Source organism: Oncorhynchus mykiss, chromosome Y (genome assembly GCF_013265735.2).
Source record: "Oncorhynchus mykiss isolate Arlee chromosome Y, USDA_OmykA_1.1, whole genome shotgun sequence".
Lineage (NCBI taxonomy): Eukaryota > Metazoa > Chordata > Actinopteri > Salmoniformes > Salmonidae > Oncorhynchus > Oncorhynchus mykiss.
In genome coordinates, this window is record NC_048593.1 from 31296955 (window position 1) to 31311405 (window position 14451).

The 14451-nt window shown below is 43.3% G+C and overlaps 1 protein-coding gene and 1 long non-coding RNA gene across 4 annotated transcripts in view; one reads left to right on the plus strand and one right to left on the minus strand.

The window, feature by feature from the left end:
• The window catches only part of LOC110509418 (disks large homolog 4), a 206312-nt gene that overhangs the window by 59526 nt on the left and 132335 nt on the right, over nt 1-14451 (plus strand). The window lies entirely within an intron of this gene.
• LOC118945323 lies at nt 298-7076 on the minus strand. The gene is made up of 3 exons (XR_005040483.1): nt 6251-7076; nt 5224-5265; nt 298-437 (listed from the first exon to the last, which is right to left on the minus strand). It is a non-coding gene; the product is annotated as an uncharacterized LOC118945323 (long non-coding RNA).

The window sequence follows — 14451 nt, forward strand, 5'->3', positions numbered from 1 at the left end:
GATCTTTAATTCCCGTTGAAAGCAAGTCTACGAAGCAGTAGATCTGTTTTGTGTGCCGTTTCGTTTTTGCATCTTTTACTCGTGGTTTTGTACACCATGCTTCAAGCAGCTGAATATACAATATTTTTGGTGATGAAAAATATTTCACAGATGTTTAGATCGAACAATTATTCTCTACACATTGACTATTTGTTTTGTCTCGATCACGTTTAAGGTAAGACCCATATGCAGACTGTGTCGAAGTAACAATGTTTATTACAACAGGGGCAAAGGTACAGGACGGCGGGCAGGCTCAGGGTCAGGTCAGGCAGAGGTCGGTAATCCAGAGTAGTGGGGCAAAGGTACAGGACGGCAGGCAGGCTCAAGGTCAGGGCAGGCAGAAGGATCAAAGCCGGGAAAAACAAGAAAACGCTGGTAGGTTCAATGAACAAAACCAACTGGCAACAGACAAACAGAACAGCGGTATAAATACACAGTGGATAATGGGGAAGATGGGTGACACCTGGAGGGGGGTGGAGACAAGCAGAAAGACAGGTGAAACAGATTAGACAGACAGTCACATGAACTGAAATGAAGCGGTCTATTAGAATTTTAGCAACCAGGAAATGGTGGAGCAATTTCTGCATAGTGCATCTTTAAAGTAATGACATAGCCAATATTATTCCATTTTTTTTTGTCAAGTTCCTTAAATGTGCAGAGAATGTTCCAAAGCCAAGCAACTATCCTGTATCATTCCCAAAAGGTTGTGGGAAGGTTGTATGGAAAATAATCATAGGACAACCACACTCTCAACAAGCTTTAAGAAACATATGGTTCTCAGAAATGTATGTGCTAGCTGGAATATAGCTTCTTATCCTTAAATTCAGAGAGAGCTGTTTGTGACCTTTGGATAAATCCAGTTTATTTGGTAAGGGTGTTCACGGTTGGGGACTGTCTATTGTGAATCAAAAGTGTAATGATTGGTACCACTGCAAATTAGATCACTGTCGTGGTAGCCTCGTCGAGAACCAGGCTTCCCTAAAACGGGAGGCATGACAATGACATGATTTTGAAGGTATGACAATGCGAGACTACCGTCATGGAGACTAGAAGGTGTCTATCTTGACTGTATCAATGCCATCAGCCTTGGTAGGCAAAAGGTATTGTGGAATGAGATCATTGAACAGTTCAAAGGAAAACTTCACTTCACTGCTAGTCACTATTTGGGGTGTTTTCCCAGTCTCCCTACAGAATTATGATTGATGAGAGGTGTTTCAGATAATTATACAACAAAGCGGCATTTTTGAATTTTTGAGGCGGGAGACTTCAACCAATGACGTCATTGGTTGATTGAGCCTGCTGTCTGATATGGTTGCCTTTGTGTTTAGCCAATTGCACGGTAATGCTATCAGCGAGTAGTCATGGTTGTCCTTGTTCAACAGAGCTATTGGAATTGTCTCAACAATGTTCCTATCAGTTTGGAACCACCAAGACTCTTCATAGAGCTGGCAACCCGGCCAAACTGAGCAATCGGGGGAGAAGAGCCTTGGTCAGGGATGTGACCAAGAACACCAATGGTCACTGACAAAGCTCCAGAGTTATTCTGTGGAGATGGAAGAACCTTCCAGAAGGCCAACCATCTCTGAAGCATTTCACCAATCAGGCCTTTATGGTAGAGTGGCCAGACGGAAGCCATCAGTAAAAGGCATATGATAGCCCGCTTGGAGTTTGCCAAAAGGCACTAAAGGACTCAGACCATGAGAAACAATAATCTCTGGTCTGATAAAACCAAGATTAACCTCTTTGGCCTGAACGTCTGGTGGAAACCTGGCACCATCCCTATGTTGAAGTATGGTGGTGGAAGCGACAGGGACTGGGAGAATAGTCAGGATCGAGAGAAAGATGAACGGAGAAAAGTACAGAGAGATCCTTGATGAATACCTGATCCAAAGTGCTCAGGGCCTCAGACTGGGGCGAAGGTTCACCTTATAACAGGACAACAACCCTATGCATACATCCAAGACAACACAGGAGTGGCTTGGGGACAAGTCTCTGAATGTCCTTGAGTTGCCCAGCCAGAGCTCGGACTCGATCGAACATCTCTGGAGAGACCTGAAAATAGCTGTCCACCGACGCTCCCCATCCAACCTGACAGAGCTTGAGAGGATCTGCAGACAAGAATGGAAGAAACTCCCCAAATACAGGTGTGCCAAGCTTGTAGCGTCATACCCAAGAATACTCAATGCTGTAATCGCTGCCAAAGATGCTTCAACAAAGTACTGAGTAAAGGGTCTGAATACTTCTGTAAATGTGATATTTAATTTTTTTTGTTTGAATGAATAAACAAAAAAAATTTTTTTGCATTGTCATTATAGGGTAGTGTGTGTAGATTGGCAAGGGGGAAAAAACGATTAGAAACAAATAGAATAAGGCTATAACATAAAATGTGGAAAGTCAAGGGGTCTAAATACTTTCCAAAGGCACTGTATACTGAACAAAAATATGAATCGCAAAATGCAACAATTGTAAAGATTTTCCTGAGGTCATAGAAGGAAATCAGTCAATTTATATAAATGAATTTATGGATTTCATATGACTGGGCAGGGGCGCAGCCATGGGTGGGCCTGGGAGGGCATAGGTCTACCTACTTGGGAGACAAGCCCACCCACTGGGGAGCCAGGCCCAGCCAATCAGAATGAGTTTTCCCTACAAAAGGGCTTTATTACAGAAATACTTCTCACTAACAGGGATGTAAACAAATTTGTGCACAAAATGAGAGAAATAAGCTTTTTGTGTGTATGAAACATTTCTGGTATCTTTTATTCATCTCATGAAACATGGGACCAACACGTTACATGTTGCATTTATATTTCTGTTCTGTATTTGTCATACATTGACTTAACTGTTCCTGCTTACTGCGGTGTAAACTTACCTCGGTCTTTAGAGCAAATAAAAACTTTGTCATGAATACAATCCATGTCTTCTTATTTGGTACATTGACAGACTAATGTACTGTTTTATTGAAGCACGTTTACTTGCCAACAAATGAAAGTTGAAATGATACACCAACTCCCTGCATCATTTGTTTTAGCAGTAAGGTACTAGGTACTTCCAAATTCATTTCATGAATATCACAATGAATTGATCCGGAAGTCAAAACTTTGATTTTTGATGCAGCTGAATCATTTAGTCACTTGTCAGTACACTTGTAAATAATGTTATATAGAACATCAAACTCCATTATATACTTATGTACAAGAGCTAGCAATATCTATTCTACAATGCAGTTGTGAGCATACTAGGTATTCTATACTTAACAGAAATATAAACGCTACACGTAAAGTGCCGGGCCCATGTTTCATGAGCTGAAATAACAGATCCCAGAAATGTTCCATATGCACAAAAAGCGTATTTTCGCTCAACTTTTGAACACAAATTGGTTTACATCCCTGTTAGTGATCAGTCATCATTTTACAAGACAATCCAACCACCTGATAGTTGTGGCATTTCAAGAATTTGATTAAACAACATGCTCATTACACAAGTGTACCTTGTGCTGGGGACAATAAAAGGCCACTCTAAAATGTGCAGTTTTGACACACAACACAATGGCAGAGATGTCTCAAGTGTTGAGGGAGCGTGCAATTGGCATGCTGACTGCAGGAGTTTCCGCCAGAGCTGTTGCCAGATAATTAATATTAATTTCTCTACCATATGCCACCTCCAACATTGTTTTAGAGAATTTGGCAGTACGTCCAACCGGCCTCACAACCGCAGACCACGTGTAACCACGCAAACCCAGGACCTCCACATCCGGCTTCTTCACCTGCGGAATCATCTGAGACCAGCCTACCGGGCAGCTGATGAAACTGTGGGTTTGCACAACCAAAGGATGTCTGCACAAACCATCTCAGGGAAGCTCATCTGCGTGCTCGTCGTCCTCACCAGGGTCTTGACCTGACTGCAGTTCGGAGTCTTAACTGAATTCAGTGGGCAATGCTCACCTTGGATGGACACTGGCACGCTGGAGAAGTGTGCTCTTCATGGATTAATCCTAGTTTCAACTGTGGCAGACAGCGTGTATGGTGTCGTGTGGGGGAGCGTTTTCCTAGTGTCAACGTACCCCATGGTGGTGGTGGGGTTATGGTATGGGCATGCATAAGCTACAGACAATGAACACATTTGCAATTTATCGATGGCAATTTGAATACAGAGATGCCGTGATAAGAGCTTGAGGCCCATTCATCTGCTGCCGTCACATGTTTCAGCATGATAATGCACAGCCATGTCGCAAGGATCTGTACACAATTCTTCCATGACCTGCGTACTCACCAGACATGTCACCCATTGACCATGTTTGGGATGCTCTGGATTAACGTGTACGACAGCGTGATCCAGTTCCCGCCAATATCCAGCAACTTCGGACAGCCATTGAAGAGGAGTGGGACAACATTCCACAGGCCACAATCAACAGCCTGATCAACTCTATGCGAGGCAAATGGTGGTTACACCAGGTACTGACTGTATTTTTGATCCACGCCACTACCTTATTTATTTGAAGTATGTGTGACCAGCAGATGCACATCTGTATTCCCAGTCATGTGAAATCCATAGATTAGGGCCTAATGAATTTACTTCAATTGACTGATTTCCTCATATGAACTGTAACTCAGTAAAATATTTGAAATTGCCAGCCCCATGCAGTCTTTTCCTCTTCCCAGTCAGATGATGTTGAGCTTCAGCTTATTCCAGGCTGAACGCTTTCATCCAATGGGTCTACAGGATATGTATTACTGAAGCTGGTGTCAAGGTCATCTTCATCATCATCATAATAAATCAGTAGGATTAGTCTGTAGTACATACTGTACACTAGTCAGTGATTAGACAACATTTGCTACTTTGTACCCATCAATACACACTCAAACAAGGTACTACTGTATATCCACCCATTCTCCTCGTGTCAACAGATCATGCATACTGACCTTGACACACAACACCCACCCTCAACAGACACCAGTCACCCACCCAAACCATCCCCTCCTTACTAATAACTCTTATTTTTCTACAATTTAGACTTCAAGCTTTGCATAAAGAATCAGATAAGACTCCATAATACAGAAAAAAGTAGCCTACTGACAAACACACCAACTATGAAAACAAGACACAGACCATGTTAATGCCTAGCTCCAGTATATTCATTTCCTCACAATGGAGTCATGGAATGATTTAGTTAAGGTGACTTACATTAGTTATTGGTGCTGAGCTTGATGTTGATGGGATCAGAATCTGTATATGGAACACATAGGCCAGTCACGTCAGCCTCTGTGGTAGTTAGTTAGCTAGCTAACCCCATTCATATACACGAACTGCTTTAGCGCCTATTAACGATAGAATCTTCTGACCAGGGGTGTTTTGTTAAGAGTCCCGACGCTTGCTCTAAAACGTTACCACGCATCGCTTGTGGTAAGTTTTTGTAAACATAAGGTATCTTTCATATCAGCAATACATCATTTTCACACAAAAAAAAAGGTTCAATTACTACACACCTTTATAGGATTAGTGTTCCCACATGGCCATATCGCCATGCTACTTCGCTTGTGTACAGAAGACAGACTGAAGACATTGGCAGATACCTGTGCTAATTAGCTATCTAGCGTGCTCTGAACACCTGTGTGTAAACGTAAGGGGAGAGGAAGTGTAGTTTGTCAACTGGAGGAACACACAGCTTGTGGATCTGTGCAAAACTGTTACAGTAAGTATGTATATTTATTGAAATATTATTTATTGCTGATATGATAGATGTGGGGCATATCAGCATATGTTTCGAAAAACATTTTGATGATTGACTTTTCAATAATAGAGCTAGTTAGCGGTTAGATATGACTCGGTAGGCTGTAGCTAATATAACCTAAAGTAGCTAACGTTAGCTTGCAAAGTTACAAATCACATCACCAGAAAGCAGCTGGCTAATTACATTGATTTGCTTTGGAATGTCTAGCCAGCGTATTATGAAAGCTAGCAAGATTTGGTATAGATAAACAAATGTAATTCTCTACCTAGTTAGCTATGTTACCGCTGCCAGATTTAGTAAGGTAACCAATGAAATTATACCCCAGCAGCCTGTGCTTGCTTTTAGTTTGGACAGCCACGTTGCGCACCAAACCATGACTAAACTGTACAGTTGTTCTTGACACAAAAATCAAAATCATTAATTATTCACACGCTGATGTTCTGTGAACGAGTGGCTGGTCCAGTGAATAGCGTTAGCTACCTGTTGACACCCATTCTCAACTGGGTCCACCTCGACAGGCGCTGTACTTGTCACGACTTCTACCGAAGACGATGCCTCTTCTTGTTCGGGCGGTGCTCTCCGGTCGACGTTACCGGTCTTCTAGCCATCATTGATCCATTTTTCATTTTCTATTGGTTTTGTCTTGTCTCCCTACACACATGGTTCCAATCCCATTCATTACCTGTTGTGTATTTAACCCTCTGTTTCCCCTCATGCCCTTGTTAGAGCTTTTTTTTTTCATGCTCGTGTTGTTTGTATTGGTGGTCGACGGGTCCTCGTACCCACTTTGCTTTTATTTATGTAAAATGGTTTTGGAGCTGTGTTTGTTTAAGTTATTAAACTACTCCATTCAAACGAAGTTCGATTCTCCTGCGCCTGACTTCCCTGCCACCTATACACACGACGTGACAGTCCTACATCCTGAAATCGCAATGAATTCTGGATATTGTGGTTTGCTTACAACCATGAAGTGTAAATGTCTCATTTCTACCGGTGAGATGCAGAAACGCTCGCATTTGTGTGTAGTGAGGACATGTTCCATTTTTATGACACATATTATATGTTCATAACATATACAGTGAAAGAGACAGTATGTGTGTTTCAAGTTGGACAACCACAGCCTAAGTATATCATGCTTTCAAAGACACTTATAAGACTGGTGCCGTCACCTGGCCGTATCTGTTGATTTGATTCCCTCACTCGCCCATCCACTTCATCCCCTCTTTCGCCCCTCCCATTTTCAGGTGTTTCTAGGCCGGACAGCTTGCTCTGTTTCTCCTTCCCCCATGGCATGGAATGGGTCTTCAGCCTGTTTTCCTCCCAGTCTCTTAGCTGTATCTAGATAACTGTTTCTTCTCTGGCTCTGCCAATTGGCCGTACTGTGTCCATTAACAAGGTGCCTGGGTCTCTGTGGTATCTAACATATCCAGATACTTGTGAGACCCAGGCAGCACCTCCACTTCTCATCCTCTCCTCTCCCTTCGGCACCAGATACTAGTTCCCTCCCTCCCTTAACACCATCCTGCACCACAGCTTCACACACACACAGACTCTACTCCGAAGCCCAGATAGCACAGAGAATGTGAGCGAGAGAGAACAAGAAAGAAAAATGAGAGTAAGAGATCAGTGTCTCAATTCCATCAGTGTTACAAATCTGAGGAGCAGTAGTGTTGGAGTGTACCAATATTTAAGTGTATTGAAAATCGAAATGGAAATACTGATATGCATTTACTCATGGACAGACAATCTTTGATCTAAAGGAGAAACAGTTGGCCCAAACATGGCGCCAGCATGATGTATACAGTTAGGGGAAAAAAGTATTTGATCCCCTGCTGATTTTGTACGTTTGCCCACGGACAAAGAAATTATTTTCATGGTAGGTTTAATTGAACAGTGAGCGACAGAACAACAAAAATCCAGAAAAACAGATGTCAAAAATGTTATAAATTGATTTGCATTTTAATGAGGGAAATAAGTATTTGACCCCTCTGCAAAACATAACTTAGTACTTGGTGGCAAAACCCTTGTTGGCAATCACAGAGGTCAGATGTTTCTTGTAGTTGGCCACCAGGTTTGCACACATCTCAGGAGGGATTTTGTCCCACTCCTCTTTGCAGATCTTCTCCAAGTCATTGAGGTTTCGAGGCTGACGTTTGGCAGTTCAAACCTTCAGCTCCCTCCAGATTTTCTATGGGATTAAGGTCTGGAGACTGGCTAGACCACTCCAGGACCTCAATGTGCTTCTTGAGCCACTCCTTTGTTGTCTTGGCCGTGTGTTTTGGGTCATTGTCATGCTGGAATACCCATCCACGACCCATTTTCAATGCCCTGATTTGACGGTACATGGCCCTGTCCATCGTCCCTTTGATGCGGTGAAGTTGTCCTGTCTCCTTAGCAGAAAAACACCCCCAAAGCATAATGTTTCCACCTCCATGTTTGACGGTGAGGATGGTGTTCTTGGGGTCATAGGCAGTATTCCTCCTCCAAACACGGTGAGTTGAGTTGATGCCAAAGAGCTCCATTTTGGTCTCATCTGACCACAACACTTTCACCCAGTTGTCCTCTGAATCATTCAGATGTTCATTGGCAAACTTCAGACGGGCATGTATATATGCTTTCTTGAGCAGGGGGACCTTGCGGGCGCTACAGGATTTCAAGTCCTTCACGGCGTAGTGTGTTACCAATTGTTTTCTTTGTGACTATGATCCCAGCTGCCTTGAGATCATTGACAAGACCCTCCCGAGTAGTTCTGAGTTGATTCCTCACCATTCTCATGATCATTGCAACTCCACGAGGTGAGATCTTGCATGGAGCCCCAGGCCGAGGGAGATTGACAGTTCTTTTGTGTTTCTTCCATTTGCGAATAATTGCACTCACTGCTGTCACCTTCTCACCAAGCTGCTTGGCGATGGTCTTGTAGCCCAGTCCAGCCTTGTGTAGGTCTACAATCTTGTCCCTGACATCTTTGGAGAGCTCTTTGGTCTTGGCCATTTTGGAGAGTTTGGAGTCTGATTGATTGCTTGCTTCTGTGGACAGGTGTCTTTTATACAGGTAACAAACTGAGATTAGGAGCACTCCCTTTAAGAGTGTGCTCCTAATCTCAGCTCGTTACCTGTATAAAAGACACCTGGGAGCCAGAAATCTTTCTGATTGAGAGGGGGTCAAATACTTATTTCCCTCATTAAAATGCAAATCAATTTATAACATTTTTGACATGTGTTTTTATGGATTTTGTTGTTGTTATTCTGTCTCTCACTGTTCAAATAAATCTACCATTAAAATTATAGATGGATCATTTATTTGTCAGTGTAGCCGGGAATGGCTGGTGTATTTTATGATTGTCAATTCAGTATCCTCTCTACACTATCTCTCCTCTTTCCTCTCTTCTCGCCAACGCCGTCTCCCTGGCCTGTTCCAACCTCCCTGCTGGCTGGCTTGGTGTTGCTCTAGCATAAGCTCCATTCCATTACTCAGTAGACTTGCTGAGTTGAATCTCGGCCAGGATGACTGAAACTACAGATGCCAAAAGGTCATTCGACCAAATGGAGTGAAGCCCTGGACTAGTGTAAAGGGACATACAGTAGAACATGTCAGTGGGAAAACATACAAAATCAGCAGGGGATCAAATACTTTTTTCCCTCACTGTATATAGATCCCTTGGCCTGTGATCCTTCCCCTGTTCCTCCAGTTTTACAGACTGGAAATAACTGTGCCTGAAACTATTACCATTAAATGGACTGAGGAGGTCCACTTCCTGACTACTTCCTGGTTACTAGTGGACTAGACTATTGTTCCACTATGTGTTATTATCTTACAATTAGACAAGTCCTCTATACTGATTAACTCCCAAGGTGATCTCCATGGTGACGATGACCTGTATTAACCTCAATTACGCACATTCACCTCACAACTTGTGGGCCGTCATAATAGTGCTATTCACTCCACTGTCATTGAAAACTCTGGTTTTCATGTGGAAGAGATTGATTGAGGAGGTGAAGTAATGTTGTGCGCTTCGCTGCTCTTATTGATACTGTAAATATTTGAATGTGAGAGATGTTTGTTATTCCTTAGAGCCATCATCAAAAACGTCAAGTTGTGTGTTTAGTGTGGCTTTAGATGCTTCTCTAGTTCAGAGATCGGGGTGGTCGTGGAGAAGGCCAGTTAAGTTGAGGCTTACTATCAAAGTAAGTGGAGACTAACTATCCCAGTTATAAATTATTAAAAACTAGGGATCTATGGTGATTACACCTAACATGGAGATCAATGCTTAGCACACCCAGGGAATTCACTCATGAGCACTATACTGGAACACTGAATTCACCCATGAGATCTTTACTGGAACACTGAATTCACCCATGAGATCTTTACTGGAACACTGAATTCACTCATGAGATCTTTACTGGAACACTGAATTAACCCATGAGATCTTTACTGGAACACTGAATTCACCCATGAGATCTTTACTGGAACACTGAATTCACCCATGTGATCTTTACTGGAACACTGAATTAACCCATGAGATCTTTACTGGAACACTGAATTAACCCATGAGATCTTTACTGGAACACTGAATTCACCCATGAGATCTTTACTGGAACACTGAATTCACCCATGAGATCTTTACTGGAACACTGAATTAACCCATGAGATCTTTACTGGAACACTGAATTAACCCATGAGATCTTTACTGGAACACTGAATTCACCCATGAGATCTTTACTGGAACACTGAATTAACCCATGAGATCTTTACTGGAACACTGAATTCACCCATGAGATCTTTACTGGAACACTGAATTCAACCATGTGATCTTTACTGGAACACTGAATTCACTCATGAGATCTTTACTGGAACACTACCCAGGTCACTGGGCTATTTGTCACAGGAACCGAAGGACCCGCTGTCGCTCACTGCCAACCAACCAATAACCCTTTAATACCCCTCCCCATGCCTGCCTCCACAAAGACTCCGATCTCCATGAATCATATGAGTGAGATATTGTAGTTCTCTGTTCTCTGTATAACTGTTAATGAGTGTTCTCTTGTGAGTGTTCAGTTTATTCAGAGAGTTGTGTTCCAGGGGTGCTTCGCTAGCACACTTTCCCCCAGATGATTTTGACCTGTCGATGCTGCTGCTTTTACTATTTCCTGTTGAATTCAGTAGTGAGCCTCTTATCTACAGTATCTACCTGTATCTGCTACCATCATGTACTGGAGCCGGGACTGGCTGGTGTATTTTATGATTGTCAATTCAGTATCCTCTCTACACTATCTCTCCTCTTTCCCCTCTTTCCTCTCTTCTCGCCAACGCGGTCTCCCTGGCCTGTTCCAACCTCCCTGCTGGCTGGCTTGGTGTTGCTCTAGCACAAGCCCCATTCCATTACTTAGTAAACTTGCTGAGTTGAATCTCGGCCAGGATGACTGAAACTACAGATGCCAAAAGGTCATTCGACCAAATGGAGTGAAGCCCTGGACTAGTGTAAAGGGACATACAGTAGAACATATTTAATAACATTACTCTCTGGTTCACATTCTCTTAATAACCCCAAATAATTCCAAACATTTTAGTTGCCTTGATGTATTGTCTGTGTAATCCCTTTGTGGAGATGACTGGTAGTGATTGAATTAAGAGTTGCTGTGTCATGTGTAGGCTATCTCTGCCTTCCCAACTGCTTTTCTGGATGGACTGTCCCTTAAGACCATACATGAGCGATTTCATTGATTGAATTATCTTCCATTATTTGAAGTTAAGAGTAAGCATTCATTTCAATGCAATTACATTAAATCTAACTAGCAGTGCATGTTACTGTAACATACATGTACATGATCACATCCAAGATACACTCCTACCACAGCCTACATTTGATCAGCATCAAATCTATTTTCTTGCCTGCCTACTTTCCTTCCTTTTTTGCCTACTTTCCTTCCTTTTCACACATTTTTACCCCCAGAATTTCTCTCTGTTTGTTCATCTGTTGTTGGAGGATTCTTGTACCACATTACCTCACTCCTCCTCCTTGTTATCTTCTCCTTTCTCTCTCTTCCTCCTTGCGCTCTCCTCCTTCCTGTTATCTCCTTCTCCTTTCTCTCTCCTCCTCCTCCTTTCTCTCTCCTCCTCCTTGTTATCGCCTCCTTCTTGTTATCTCCTCCTTTCGCTCTCCTCCTCGTTCTCTCCTCCTCCCTGTTATCTCCTCCTCCTTGCTCTCTCCTCCTCCTTGTTATCTCCTCCTCCTTGTTATCTCCTCCTCCTTTCTCTCTCCTCCTCCTTGCTCTCTCCTCCTCCTTTCTCTCTCCTCCTCCTTGTTATCTCCTCCTCCTTGCTCTCTCCTCCTCCTTGTTATCTTTTCCTCTATACTGACTCACCCAGTTCTCCCCCTCCCCCTCTTTCCCATTTCTCCACTTCTATCTCTCAAACCCACTCACCCTCTCTCTCCCATTTATCTTCTTCCCTCTCTCAAGCCCCCTCCCCCCTCTCTTTCTCATTTATCCACTTCCCTCTCTCAAACCCCCTCCCCCTCTCTCCCATTTCTCCACTTCCCTCTCTCAAACCCCCTCCCCCTCTCTCCCATTTCTCCACTTCCCTCTCTCAAACCCCCTCCCCCTCTCTCCCATTTCTCCACTTCCCTCTCTCAAACCCCCTCCCCCTCTCTCCCATTTCTCCACTTCCCTCTCTCAAACCCCCTCCCCCTCTCTCTCCCATTTATTATTTTACATTTCTCAACCCTTTACTCGCTCATCCACGCACCCATCTCTCTACCTCTTCCAATCTCTCCCTTTCTCTCTCTCTCTCTCCCTCTCCTCTCTCCCCCTCTCTCTCTCCCTCACTCTCTCTGTGTGTGTGTGTGTGTGTGTTGTGGTCTTGCTGTCTCAGTGTAATGTGATCCAGCAGCAGTGCTGATTGCCCCCTGCTCTGCTTTGGTTGCTAGGCAGCTGATCTGAGACCAGTCCCTCCTTAGTGCTGCACCTCCCTCGCCGACCCGTCTGCCTGCCGCCAAAGAGAGGAGGGGGGATGGTAGCACCGTGACACCAATCTGAATGCCACACTCAGTCTCAGGCCACCAGGCAGGCAGGCGACACTCAGTCAACCCCTAGAATCTTCTAGGCTCTAAGGATGGGCAGAGGCTTGTCAGACTGCAGTACTGCAGAGTGTAGTGTACACAGCCAGGGGACAGGCTAGCCAGGGGTTAGCTATGAACTGGTTACACAGATATGAACAATAACCTCTAAGGTCGCTCCGGCAGATTGGCTATATGATATGCGGGGCCTTCTTCTAATGTCTTGGTGTTAAAACACTACATGCACATTTTAGCTTTCTATGTCATTCATTACCTGAGTGTAGGCCCCAGTGTGTGGCTAGCACAGTGGGTTAGCTGTTGGAAGGTTGCCCAGGTGTTGGATATCATTAGGGTGGTAGCTATGGTTATTGGTTAGTAACAGAATGTTAGCTTGCTGGGCTGCTGTGGTGATGCTCCATTTGGTGGTGGAGGATAATGGTCTTAGACTTACTTCACAGTGGACTCATTTAGGGCCCCATTTTCTGTCCAAAAACAGCTCTCAGATGCACTACAGCAGTTTTGTTATTTTTGTGCATAAATGGAAGCACATTGGAGCCACACTGACTCGTTTAGGGGATTGAGTGGAAAACTCTTGCCCTTTCTTGGTTGGTGCATTTAAAGTGTAACAACCACAGAAGCAAGGAAAGTTTACATTTATGAGCTACATTTAGCTGAGATTTAGGCTCTGTTTTGCACACAGGCACAGTGTCTGTGTTGAAATGATAACTGTTGTTAACTAGGGCTGGGAATTGCCAGGGACCTCACAATACAATGTTATCACTATACTTAGGTGCCGGTACAATATGCATTGCCATTCTCACCATTAAATACTGAACAAAAATCTATAGTTACAGTTCACAAAAGAAAACCACTCAGTATCTCTAAAACCACTCAGTATCTCTAAAACCACTCAGTATCTCTAAAACCACTCAGTATCTCTAAAACCACTCAGTATCTCTAAAACCACTCAGTATCTCTAAAACCACTCAGTATCTCTAAAACCACTCAGTATCTCTAAAACCACTCAGTATCTCTAAAACCACTCAGTATCTCTAAAACCACTCAGTATCTCTAAAACCACTCAGTATCTCTAAAACCACTCAGTATCTCTAAAACCACTCAGTATCTCTAAAACCACTCAGTATCTCTAAAACCACTCAGTATCTCTAAAACCACTCAGTATCTCTAAAACCACTCAGTATCTCTAAAACCACTCAGTACCTCTAAAACCACTCAGTATCTCTAAAACCACTCAGTATCTCTAAAACCACTCAGTATCTCTAAAACCACTCAGTATCTCTAAAACCACTCAGTATCTCTAAAACCACTCAGTATCTCTAAAACCACTCAGTATCTCTAAAACCACTCAGTATCTCTAAAACCACTCAGTATCTCTAAAACCACTCAGTATCTCTAAAACCACTCAGTATCTCTAAAACCACGTAGAGAAATGAACATTACATTCTCTGGCAACAGCTCTGATGGACATTCCTGCAGTCAGCATGGCAATTTCACGCTCCCTCAAAACTTGAGACATCTGTGGCATTGTGTTGTGTGACAAAACTGCACATTTTAGAGTAGCCTTTTATTGTCCCCAGCACAAGATGCTCTTGTGTAATGATCATGG